At 36.8% G+C, this 13870-nt stretch overlaps 1 protein-coding gene across 3 annotated transcripts in view; it reads right to left on the bottom strand.

The window, feature by feature from the left end:
• USP2 (ubiquitin specific peptidase 2) overlaps positions 1–13870 on the bottom strand; it is a 763545-nt gene that overhangs the window by 455030 nt on the left and 294645 nt on the right. The window lies entirely within an intron of this gene.

Consider the following 13870-nt stretch of genomic DNA (forward strand, 5'->3'; position numbering starts at 1 on the left):
TTTCGATTATCTAATGTAGACCTGCATCAAAAAAACACCAACACAAATAACCAAAGCCAACTATATTTATATATAATATTGATGATGGATGAGTGCTGCCAGTGAGGTAGTGTGAAATTTGAATATCTATTGCTACAATTATGTAGGACTTATACAACCAAATTATGTTTATCATTCACACTGCCTCACAGGCACATGGGTACATTCCCAAAGCTTACCCCTAGTTGGAAGGAGGGAAGATAAGGATCTAGGATCCCCTGAAGAATGGTGCTTGTAAAGTCTGCTATGGAACGTGAGAAAAAATCCTGTTTGTGATGCTTTGTAAAGATATGAACAGAAGACTAGGTTGCTTTCTCTAGAATGCTTCTAGAGTCCATTCCTTTACAATATGCCACCAAAGAGGATAAGGCTCTGGTGGAATGTGCTCTAACCTTGCTGGGAATAGAATTATCAAGGTAAGGGTAACAAAAAACAATAGCAGAAGACAGCCAATGAGCAATCATTTGCTTAGAGGCAGGTTGACCCTTCTTAGCCACAGAATAGGAAATAAACAGCTGCTCAGCCTTCTTGGTGGTCTTAGTTCTATCAATATGGTACCTCAGCTGCCTGTGGACATACAAGGTATGTTGAATCTTTTCTTCCTTGTTTTTAGTTTCCAGAAAAAAATAGGAAATTGATGGCCTGATTCAGGGATAATTCAGAAGCAGCTTTTGGCGTGAAAGATGGAATAGTACAACCCTACCCTTCTAGAAAATCAGCTAAAGATGTTCCACTATAGGTTCATCTTGCAGATGTCAGAGCAAAATGCAAAACAGTTTTCCAACTGATGAACTTTAAATCAGCTTGAAAGACACATTCAAAAGGGAAAAAAAGGTCAATTTTTCAAGAACAAAGTTAAGATACCAAGGAAAAGGAATTTGCTTTCAGGGGTGTTTCAAGTGCAACACTCCTTTCATAAAATGTTTGACTACAACAAGAAAAGAAAGAGGGGAATCCATGGGAGACAAGCTGAGATAGCCACAAGCTGCACCTTGATAAATGCATAAGATAAACCATCAATGAGTAGCTCACACAAACATTTCAAAACAGAGTAGTAGACACTATACTGGGCCTCTTGTTATTGTTTAGACACTACCTTGAAAACCTCTTTGACTTGTAAACATAACATTTTCTAGTTGCTGTTTTTTTGCCTGCTTCCGTACCTGCTGCACATCCTCATGGAATAAGTAGAGATATCAAGATAGAATCATCCAGGAAGTCAGTTGCAATTGCTCAAAGTTGTGGTGCACCACTCACCCCGACACTGTGTAAACACCTGGAAACAGACTCTGTGCAAATCAGCAAATCATTTAATTAAGGAGAAATGTGGATGCCCTGGGTCCTGCAGTAAGCAACCACTGCAGTCCGCCACTTCATGAGCACTGGAGGCGTAGCCCAAAGAGTAATACACAAAACTGATAATGTGAGCCAAACACAGCGAATATCAAATATTTCCTGGAGCTGGGCACAATTGGAAGGTTAAGATAAGCATCTTTTAGATCTAATGTCCCCATGAAACAGTGGTCTGGAAGAAGGGGGAAAAGACCATTTGCAGGATTAAAATTTTGAGTATGGGTACTTTCAGAAAGCTATTTAGATAAGACAAATCTAAGATTGGTGTCCACAATAGCTCCTTTCTGGCTACTAAAAAGATACTGGAGTAAAATAATTTTCTTTTTTGTGATTCAGGAAGTGGTTCTACAAGTCCTGCTTGCAACTAGTGAAGGAGTAACAGACAGAACAGATGTGTCTAAACTGGTGGATTTGGGGGGATTACCCTGAAGGGGAGGATTTTACGTCCACTGCCAAGATTATCCCCTCTAAATTATTCATTGCACCCATTTGTCTGAGCCCATTTGTGGTCAGGCTGCTGGGTTGTGAGAAAGCCTGGGGCAGGGGGAAAGGGGAGGAGAGGCAGGAGGAAGGGATGGGATGCCTGAGTCCTGGCATAATCATTTTTAGCAGGGGAGGGGCCAACGGGGTTGTGTTACTTAGTTTGGAAACATTACTCTCCTGCAATTTCCTCTTGGTACCCTGACTATTGTTTGGCTGGGAATTTTGTTTGTTCTGCTGTTTGAAATCAGATGCTTTGTTAGGGGACAGCCTGTGAACATGAAACATTCCAGTTACCCTGTTTATCAATTTACCTCTATCATCTCATTGATTGAGAATCTGGGCAGCAGCAGGACTGAACACAAACAGAACTTAAAACAGCATTCAAAATCTCATTTTTTTTTCTAAATACTCAGAAAAAATCAGGCTATGTAACCAGACACATCTTCTCAATATAACAGAAGTGGCTACATTTCTAGAATGTGTGTCCACACCTTCTAAGAAATTTCTTAAGCATGTTTCAAAACCAGAGTCACACTAGAAACAATCTCATACATATAACACATTTCTGTTCAAAAGATAAGCATGCAGCAAAGTCATCAAAACTGTAAACAAATTGCAAAACAAACCTTTTAGGACCTAGTTCACTAGCCAATGGAGTTTTAATTGCAGTTTTACAGATAGGCTGACAACAGAGGAGCAGCATTTGGAATCTCATCCTCTGAAAGATAATAAACTCTGGCAATCTCTGGCATAGATCCCGACTGCTTCTAATCAAATAAATCTCTAAACCTAACTCGCATCTGTGGAAAGGTGAACACCGGCTTGGGTATTTGAACCTGTTCACCCTCTGAAAAATCACTATCAAAATCTGCAGCCATAGACTGATTTGTAGAGAAGGTAGATCCACAGTCACAATGAAAAGGAGCATAGTCTTTGAGATTAGTTGACTAGGATAGTCTTAGCTAAAGATAACACATCAGTTCTTTACATGACTATAACCGGATTGTCTACAGTGTGGTGAAGTTTCTGCTTCTTTTTAATGAGAAATACACTAGTGGACAAAATATAAGGGGACAGAGTATTATGTCTGGCAAGGGGTCTCTTAACCTGGACTTCTCCTGAGCCTAAAGGATTTGGTCCTCCGCTACATAAACCAGATACTGGAACAGCCCTGGAGGATGTGTCTAACCCCTGTAAGAAAGAAAGCTGTAGGCTCAACCAGAGAGTGACAGGGGAAAAAGGTAAGTGGTCTGGGACAATAGATTAACAAACCATAGGCTGAGGCATGTTTTTGTTAATTGTTTCCTTTTAGGTGCAACTGGATTTGATGGAGGGTAACAGTATTAGGATCCAAAACGTCAGGGGAAAATACCACAAGAATAAAACACTGACACTATTAAAGGCTGACTAAGGAAAACAATTACAGAAAATATAAACTATATCCCATATAGGAAACAGGGCTAAACTGCATACAGTTTATCAGAAACTGTTTAAAATGTGGTAAGCCATGTTCTAGAACCTACACAGTGTAGTAAAGAACAGCACACACTGTCACAGCACCAACTAAAATTAATTTGTCCAAAAGGTGTCAAAAAATCAAATATATGTCCTTAACTCAGATAAAAACCTTTTAAAATGGCATAAATATGCATTTATTTAGAGGGCCCCTTGTCAGAAATGAAAAAGAAAATCTACAGAAAATGCAAATAAAGTAATTTGCAATAACAATCAAGATTTAAAAATGAAAACATAAACCACAGGTAATTGCTACGCTAGCTGCCCTCGCAGGCATATATATAATGTATGCACCCTAGCCATTATACCAGTGGTATACATCATATAAGCACAAAAAGGTGAAAAAAATGCAATATTTTCCTGTCAGTTTCTAACCCTGTGAGTTTTCATGTACAGAAATGTTGCATTTTACTGGCATTCACATGTAGAAGCTTGAGTCTCAGTTGCAAAGCCTGGTTAAGAATATGAACTAAAGAGAGACAAACATTTTAAGCAGTTGAAAGGGGTTGCCATGGGAGCAGCCTGAGTGCCAGTGTTTGCCAATCTGGTTTTATGATCCTGGGAAAGGAATTTTGTGTTTACATCCCCTTTCTGGTCTAAAATCCAGTTGTACCTTAGGTAAGTGGACATTATTCTGTAGAAATGGGAAGATGAAGGATTGGAGGCCTTTATGACCTATATTAATGGCACAACCAATCTTTCTGGATTTTACACACCAACTTAATTTGGTTTTCATATCTTTCCTTGATGTCTTAATCATTAAGAACATTGAGAGCAGTAAATCTGAATAAGCCATTTTTAGAAAGGTGACATACTATAATAGTTTTCTCCGTTATGATAGCAAACATCTATTTTGGCAGAAGAAAATTCTTGTGAGGGCTCAGTTGATTAGGCTGAGTAGGCTTACTTCTGACACCCAAGTTTTCTACAGTGAGACCATAATTCTATGTGATATGTTCCTAGACCAAGGCTACCCACGAGACATGTTGTTGAATTTAAGGGATTGGGTGAAAAATCAGAGGCATGTATGCTACATACTCTTGTTGCATTATGGGGAGAGGATAGTAACAGGGAGAATTATTAAAGGCAACAACCGGTTTTGGACCATTGTGTTAAGTTATAGTAGGGATATACCTTCCCTAACGAAGATTATTAGTTCACACTGGACCACCATTTTTGGTGCAATTGATCTTAGGACCAAATTAGAGCCAAACCTCGGGTTTGTTTACAAAAACAGTTTTAACTTAAAGACAAAACTTGAAATAAATCAAAGCAGGGGTACGAATTCTATGAAGAAACTGTATATGAAGCACTGTGGGGTATCTAAACAGTGCAGATTTATATTATAAGGTACCCATCTTTTGGTAACTGGCTTCTCTAGAGTAATTTCTCTTAAGGGGACTTATGACTGCAACACCAAAGGGTTAGTGTATTTGGCCCTTTGCACCAGCTGTCCTGCATTCTTTGTAGGTAAGACCGAGGGGCCCCTTAGGAAAAGGATTTACCAGCACACTTATACCATCTGTATGGAGGACAGTAAAAGTGCATTATACAAACATTCTGTGGTCTGTACTGACTTCAGAAAATTTTCTTTTTGTGTACTGGAAAAGGTTTCCCCTCCTAATCAGGTGTGGGAAAGGGAACTTTATTGTCAGATTATTCTTATAGGTTGGTACTGGGCTATCTTCCCGAAGGCATACATTAACCCAGCCACGTTGTGCGGTATTCACCGCCCCTTTAGTAGTTCCCTAGATGCTCCCTAGTTCCTTAATGCTGCATTAATGATGTTATTTCCATAGGATGTGTTTTGAAAAAGAAAACTCTGTTTTATGAAATGTCTTTACTAACATTGTTATTTATTTTAGCAATAACCCATGCTGGATTTACCCACGGTTGGTGTGGTTTGGTAAGGAGGGTGAAGACCGAGTGGCCAAACAGACAACCATGGGTAAATCCAGCATTACCCAAACCCAAAAGTGGGTTATTGCTATTATACAATGACATTATTTAAGAAAAAAATACTTAGTTTTCTTAAATAATGGCATTGTATAATGCCTCCTTGCTGCCCTTCCGCAGCTGTCTGGTATTCTGCGGCAGTTTTGATGTACTGCGCATTAGTATGCTTACACAGTACATCAGAGCTGTGGGTGGAAGCAATGGAGAAAGCAAGATCTCTGTTGCTTTTTAGAAAGTGTTTCGCTATGTTAAAGGAGTTTAACATAGCGAGACAGCTTTAAAAAAAGCAACGGAGAAAGTAAGATCTCCGTTGTTTTTTTTAAAGCTGCCTCGCTATGTTAAATTCCTTTAACATAGCGAGACACTTTCTAAAGCAACGGAGAAAGCAAGATCTCCGTTGCTTCTTAGAAAGTGTCTCGTTATGTTAAAGGAGTTTAACATAGCGAGACAGCTATAAAAAAAGCACTGTTGCTTTTTTTAAAGATGTCTCGCTATGTTAAACTCCTTTACCATAGCAAGACACTTTCTAAAAAGCAACAAAGATCTTGCTTTCTCCGTTGCTTCCACCCACAGCTCTGATGTACTGTGTAAGCATACTAATGCGCAGTACATCAGAACTGCCGCAGAATACCGGACAGCTGCGGAAGGGCAGCAAGGAGGCATTATACAATGCCATTATTTAAGAAAACTAAGTATTTTTTTTCTTAAATAATGTCATTGTATAATAGCAATAACCCACTTTTGGGTTTGGGTAATGGTGGATTTACCCACGGTTGTCTGTTTGGCCACTCGGTCTTCACCCTCATTACCAAACCACGCCAACCATGGGTAAATCCAACATTACCCACACCCAGGCGTGGGTTATTGCTAAATTATTACAGTTAATTAAATTAAATTATTGAAATAACTTGTTTTTAAAGGTGCATTTCTCTTTAAAATTTGTTCTTCTCATTCATGCCAAGATTTGTATTTAAACAGCAGGAAGTGATGCAATTTATTTTACTCTGCGGAAGTTCTGTTAAGTTCAAGAAAGAAAGCACTTAGTTTTTTTTTTCACAATAATAAGTTGTGCACACACATTTTAAAGCAGAACTTTGTTATTTTTATGTTTTCTTACTCTGCCTATTGTGTTTTTGGATTATTTTGTGATTCCTTGGTACTGCACTTTCCAGAATGTCACAGCTTGATCTACTAATTTGGATATAAGGAGGGTGCTAGTGGTTGAGATGAAGAGCAGGACCTTATACAGCTCCTGGAATGTATTTAAATGATAGTTGTATTGACAATGTTTTTGCAGGATTGAGAAGTTTCAATTCTGCCAGCTTGGTGGGACTTGATAATGATAGATCTGCTGAAGGCTGTAATGGCTATACTACCTATGCTAAAATTTGTGCCAAAACTTACAAAACGGCAGATGTGATGAAAGGCTGAGGACTACACTCAACCAAGGGGTTGGGAAGCAGTTGGATTTGAAACAAAGGCTCTCCCACAGGTATGATTTTGAGACTGCTACAGTTAATGGCAGTAGTTCACTTAATGACAAGGGCGTTAATCTCAGAGCAAAAATTAGTAGCTTTTTAAAGTTACTGAAAAAGGTCCACTGAGCTCTACAACTGGAAAATTCCCTTCCTAATTATTGTATTCAATGTGAACATGTCTCTAAGGGACTTTGGATTTAGAAATATTCGAATGGATTAAGTGCAGGATCATTGCACCATGAGCTTCTGGAGTGTTTTAACAGGACAGGGATAGAACTCATGAAGGTGATGGTCCATGACAATCTTTAATAACTATGACCCTTGAGCAACAAATTCAATGTATTAATGAAAAGCTTAATAAGGGCCTACTATTTCTGGACATTACAGTTGACTTCCTCAAAGTTTGTTGACATGTGGAAGACTATGGGTCTATTATCTTTAAAAGAAAGCAGAGGAAAATTCACAGAGAGAAGAATGAATATATATATAATTTTTTTAGAAAATGTAAAAAAAATTCAATTTCCCCAAAATGATTTAAGTAATTTTACAATTGTAAAACACATGTTGCCAATCTGCCTTTAATTTTAATTTAAATCTCCAACACCCAATACCATGCTTAAACATTAATTGCATTTTATGAGGAGTAATAAAGGTTCTATGCATAAATTTCCAAGAAAACAACTTCCATTGCAACAAAAAGTTGTTTGCTTTGAAGAAATTAGCATTAACCTTTTATCATGTTCATTGGGAAGTTGATTATTAATTGATCCGTAACAATCCCTAAATTTTCTTTATAATATGCTTTGTATTTTTGATTACTTTATATATTTCAGATAGGTACCCTTTTCTTATTATTGTCTCATTTCCTATAATAATCATAAATTCTATAAATTTAGGGACAGTATATTTGATGGTTATATGCATTAGGTCTAGTTTACTACTAATAAATTACCTTAAAGTTTGTATTTCTAGCCACATTTCACTATTTATATCATATTTACTCATAATGTATTCCATAGAGAGAACTTTTCCAGAATTCATTAGCTGATGCCAATATATTATTTTTTCCCTAAGAATAATCATTTTTGAAACATGAAATATGTTAATGCTACTCTGAGTATAGGCCATAGAGTATAAGAAATGACCACACTCTAAATCCTAGACTTTTATTCAAATAGTTTTTAAATATATTTAGTATAACAGTTACACATTTAGAACATATAGGTTTATTTTTATTCTCTAAAATATATTCCCTTACCAACCAATGAAAATTATTGGAAATATTTTAATAAATTTAACTGAAAATGAGTGATTTGATTTTAATCAAATAAAGTCCTGCATTTGTTTCCACCTAGCAGTAAAAAACAGAATTTAGCAACAATATTATTGTCTTAATAATGGATGATAAAGCATAAATTTCTGTATCTGGGAAGCCAATTCTACCTGTTATTCAGTCTTTTAGATGGTGCTATAATGCTATTCTAGGTCTTTTGGGATACCATAAAACATTTAACATTAGTTTACTGAATTGATGCATACATTCTTTAGAAACAGGAAGAGAAATAAATTGGATAAGGTATAATCCATCCATCCACCCTCAACCTCTTTTTCCCATTTTGCACGTTGTATAAGGTAAAATATATTTGAAAAAAATAATCATTTTTAATTAAGAAAACCTATCTTCCGTTGTAAAAAAATATATTCCATGTATCCATAAGATGTTTTATTTAAAATATTAGTATAATTAATTATTTCTTTAATATCATTTGATAATATAATCCCTAGATACTCAATTTTATTATCTAGAACTATGTATTTGGAAGATTTCTTGTCTATATTCTGCTTATTACAATTTATAAGTAGTATCTTAGTTTTATTGTCATTAAATTTAAGGCTTGACATCATTTGGAAGAGTTGTACTGTTTCAATTAAAACTTGTAACCAGCTGCCATGATCATTCAAAGTTAATAAAATATCATACGAAAACAACTAAATTTTAGAATTTAAATGATTACTAAACTGTATACCTTTGATGTTAGTACTTGATCTGATACAATTCACGAGTGGGTCTATGACCAAGGCAAATACTAATGGTGACAATGGGCATCCTTGCTTAGCAGCTTTAGTAACTGTAATTGGCTTAGAAGTATATTTATTTATTTGACATTTGTTTACTGGGGTGGTCTGACTAGGTCTACAGTAACCATTTTCATCAGAGGCCCAGGGAGAAAAGCTCTACATACAGTGCAATACAAATATACTACAGTACAAAAACAATGCAAGTGACAGGAATACTATACAAAAATAAGTTGATCGAATGTAAACTAGGTTACAACATATACTACACATCTGGATAATTCTATGGGAGTTATATCATTATATACAATTTTACTAATTCTAACAATATATGCATAGCCTATGAGTAGATAAAGTGTACAAAAGTAGTATGTAGGTAGCACAATGTATGACATCAATTGTTATAGTACATGAAAAATAAAATGATGGTTTCAGTTAGGAAGATAATAGCAGAAGAGTTAGTAATGCAGGGAGATAGTGGCAGAGTTAAGAAAAGAGGTATTACAGACTGAGCAGTAGCTTAAGGATAGGGTATAAAAACAGAGAAGGAGTTAGGAGAGAGATTAGCATCTTGTAGACTATGAAGGAGTGAGATGTGACAGAAGAAAATGAAGCTAGTGTGTAAGAGGAAGAGCTGAGCATTAGGCTGGATTTATACAGGAACAGAGTCATGTATTTTTGAGATGATCTTTTAAAGAGGCTTTAAAGCGTGTTAGAGCAGGCATAGACCTGGTAGCAAGAGGTAGTGATTTGTATAGTTTAGAGACAGAGTATGACTTTTTTTTGTGGATTTTGAGGTAGCTATGAGATTTTTAACTTCTGATCTAATGATATATTTGGTGTATTAGGTGTTACTAACTTGGCTAGCACAGGGCAGACAGTAGACTTTAAAATAAGGTTGCATAAAGTGGATAGCTGAATAAAAGCAATTTGGTTGGGAACTTCAAGTCAATTTAGTTCTAGTAGTGGTTTACAGTGGTGTGTGTGTGATATTTAGAATTTGCAGCAAACTTTGTAACTTTATTGTAGCACTATTCCATCCTGCTTAGGGTAGACGTTTGCAAATTAGAATAGGGGCACAATAAAGAAGGGAGGGAAGTAAAAAGGGTTTTGCAAGGAAACTTTGGTTGGTGCTGTAGTTAAGAAATATTTTTTTTATATATAAGAATCCCAGTTTTTGATGAGTTTTTTTATATTTTACTGTACATGGTGGTAGAAGGAAAGTTTACTGTCAATGATTACTCCTAACAGTTTGGTTTCCTACACTATTTCTATGACAGTGTTGTCAGATCCCAAGATGTTGAAGTGATCGGTGACAGGGGATGTGTTTTTAGGTGGAAGAGTACTAATTTAGACTTCTTTAGATTAAGAATGAGTTGGACATATTTTAGCCAGGATTTGACTGCAGTAAATGACTGCTGAGTTTTTGAAAGCAGTTCTGGTACTGATTGAGTAGTACAGATTATGGTGGCATCATCAGCATATTGAATCAATGTTCCAGGGTGGGAAGAAGTATGAAGGTTGTTAGTGAAAATGCTGAAGAGTAGGGTCCATGGATTGAGCCTTGAGGAACTCCAGTAGGGTTGTGGAGAAAGGGTGAGAGTTTGTTAGACCATTTCACTGCTTGTTTATCCTTCAGGTAGCTCTGAAACTATCATACTGTGTTATGTGAGAAGCCTAAGTTAGACAGTGTGTTTAGTAGTATGGGGTGAGAGACTGTGTCGAAGGCCTTAGAGAGGTCAAGGAATACTGAGGCTGTATAGCATCCTGCATCTCTGGCCTTGTTCACAGTGTCTATAAAGGATAATTGGGTTGTAGATGTGTTGTGGCTGGGACAGAAACATCTGGGGTTTGGGTTAAAAGATTGTTTAGAAATAGGTATTGCATTATCTGTGGATGTATACTTCTCTCGAGAATTTTGCATATGGGTGACAAGATGGATATAGGACAGAAATTTGTTAGTTCAATAGAGTTGCCTCCTTTGTGAATGGAGGTGATGTGAGCTTATATCCATATGGTTGGCACTTCCAATTCACATAAATTCCTATTAATAAAGATACTGATAGGGTAGGCTATTGAGTTGACAGCCAGTTTGTGGTAGTGCGGTGGAAATTTATCAGCTGAGGTGGAAAAGGGTTTTAGTTTTTGCAGCAGTTTCTTTATTATGTTTTTGAGTATGGGCTGAAATGAGAATGGGTTTTTTATGACATTTTGTTGAGTATGGGGGGGTTATTAATGATAGCGTTAGAGGTAGTAGATGGTATAGGATTGGTGCCTAAATAGGTTGAAGGGCGGGGGGGGGGGGTCCATTGTCAGGGATGTTAGAAGATCTAATATTGATTTTATGAAATGCTTGTTAAAAAGTTTTTGGCTATTTATGATGGAAGGGTATCAGGTGATGGGGTGTGATCTCTATTATTCCCAGGGTAAAGTGGACTAGATATGGCACCCAGAAATTTTGGGGGTTCATTTTATACTGTAGTTGAAGCTGACAACAGTATAATTTCTTATCTTTGTTGATTAATTTTGTCACTTTGTTTCATAGTGTTTTGAAGCTGACATGATTTTGTTCATTTTTGTTTAGCATCCAGGTTTTCCAGGCTAAGTTCCATTGCTTCATCAGGTGTTTACATTCCTTAGAGAGCCATGGGACTGAGTTCTTTTTGATTCTTTTTATACAAATGGGAGCTAAGGTATTAAGTATGTGAAGGAAGGTGTTATTAAAGTATAGTACAGCATCATTAAGGGGTAGTAGTTTAAAGGATGTCCAGTCTATTTCATGTAGAAGATTGCTAAGTTTATGCTGACAAAAATTAGTTAAATTCCTAATTAATTTTACAGTGTGTATTCTTAGTTTACAGTGTGTACTCTTAGTTGTTGGTAGTTTGTTCTAATGGCATACGCTGGCAGATGATCGCTGAGACAAATAGACAGTGTACCTGAAGAGGGATAATTAGTGGGGTGGGATACTAAAATCCAGTCTAGGGTGGCTTGGCAGGTAAGATCTTTGCTGTATCTTGTTGGATTATTGATAAACTGTGAAAAAACATACAGATTTATACTATTTATGGGGGAGTTGGAAGCAATGGTCTGCCAGTCTATATTTATGTCTCCTAGGATTATTGTTTAATGATTTATTGTATGGGATGTCAAGGATAACATATCTTCCAGCACTGGTATATTGTGACCTGGTGGGATATATATTTCTATTATGGAAATTATTTTTGTTGTGTTGAGGTTCAAAAAAGAGATTAGTACCTCAGCATTAGAAAAGGTGGGTATATTACTGGTGTATGGTGTGATATTGAGTGTAGAGGGATATAAAAGGACTATCCCTCCCTCTTTCTTTTTAGATCTATCTCATCTGTTTATTACAAAGTTTGGTGGTATTATTTCTGAGTCTTTTACATTGGGGTGTAGCCATGTTTCGGTAAGTGCTAATATGTCAGGTTTATTTTGATCAGTCCAGTCATGCAGTGCGGCTATCTTATTGCATATACTTCTAAGGTTCAGTGTTAGTATGTTTAAATTTTTGGGGTTACTTTTGGGGTTTGGATTAAAAGAAGGGCCTGTGTTAGAATGTATGTCTCCACTTTTGAGTAGATAAGTGATGAGGAATGAATAGCATGGAATATGTTTTTAATACATAGGTGATGGTACTGGTGTCAAGTGTGGTTTCATAGGACTTGAGGAGGTCAGTTTGTGGATTGAATAATATGGGAGGGTACAGGGGAAAAGCAGGGCAGAGATATGTGAGGAGCTGTGCTGTTTACTGGGGAGATGGTTAGAGGTGGTTGCTGATGTGTATTGGTGAATGGGGTATGCGAGAATATAGATGTAGTGAGCTTGGAATTAAGAGTAAAGATGTTAGGGAGGTTAAGAGGAGCATGTCCAGTGTGAGGGTGGGTTTCCAAATAGTAGAAGTGGTATTTATATGTTAAAATGAAATATCAGGTATAATTAGAGATGTATGTTATCTAGCAATATGTCAGCAGCTTAAGGTAAGGCTGGAAATGTGTTGTCTTTAGGGGGGGCTTTGACAGCTTGGTTAGGTGTTTTGTCTTAAAAAATTGTGATATAAGCAGGGTAGATGTGATTGGTCAATAGTAAATTTATGGTGCTATGTTAGTTTGCTGTGTGTATTAACAGGTGGAGTAAAAACATTAGGAGAAGTAGGAGAGAAGGTAGTAAGCCTGGGGTTAAAGTAAGATAGAGGTAGTGTTTATATAGGGAGGACTGAAGTATAGTAAGATGCAAAAAATTGTAGTAGGGGGAAATGAAATTCAAGTGATGGACAAATGAGAAAGCAGATCAGTTTGGATTAAATAAAAGTATGTGAGGGTGAAGAGGGTAGAGGTGTATATAATTGGATAAGGAAATTAGACAGCATGGTTTGCCAGGGATATGAGTAGAGGCCCTGGGGGTGGGTGGGTCATGGGGACAGTGAGGAGTCCAGAGTGAGTGGAGTGAATGGCGTAGGAAGAACCAGACTGCATCTATCATCAGAATCATATCACTGGAAATGTAAGGAGAGTCCATTAATCAGTATTTAGACTATTATAGAATATTTAATGACATGAATGCAGAGAAAATGGTAAAAGGAAGAGAAATGCAAGGCATTCAACTGTAGTATGAGGTAGGGGGTTTATTATATATCACAGAGTTAACACTAAGCAGTGGGAGCGGGTATAAAGGAGGGAAGGATATTTAAGGAGGGGTAGCAGTATTTGCAGAGAAATAGAGATAAACAAGAAGGGTGATAGTAAAGGTGGTGCCCAGTGGTGTGCAGACAGCCTTATAAAGAATGTATAGGTTACAGCAGAATGATAACATTTATTTCAAAAACATTTACTTTATTTTTGGTGTGCTGCAGGCCAGAGATTTAAAGCACTGAGCTTGGGTAGGTGTTACTTGAAATTTATATTTGGGTGATTTGTGGACTTTTACAACCTCGGAGAAGAGGGAAAGAA

This window comes from Protopterus annectens, chromosome 8.part0 (assembly GCF_019279795.1).
Source record: "Protopterus annectens isolate FY-2018-M chromosome 8.part0, PAN1.0, whole genome shotgun sequence".
Classification (NCBI taxonomy): Eukaryota; Metazoa; Chordata; order Ceratodontiformes; family Protopteridae; genus Protopterus; species Protopterus annectens.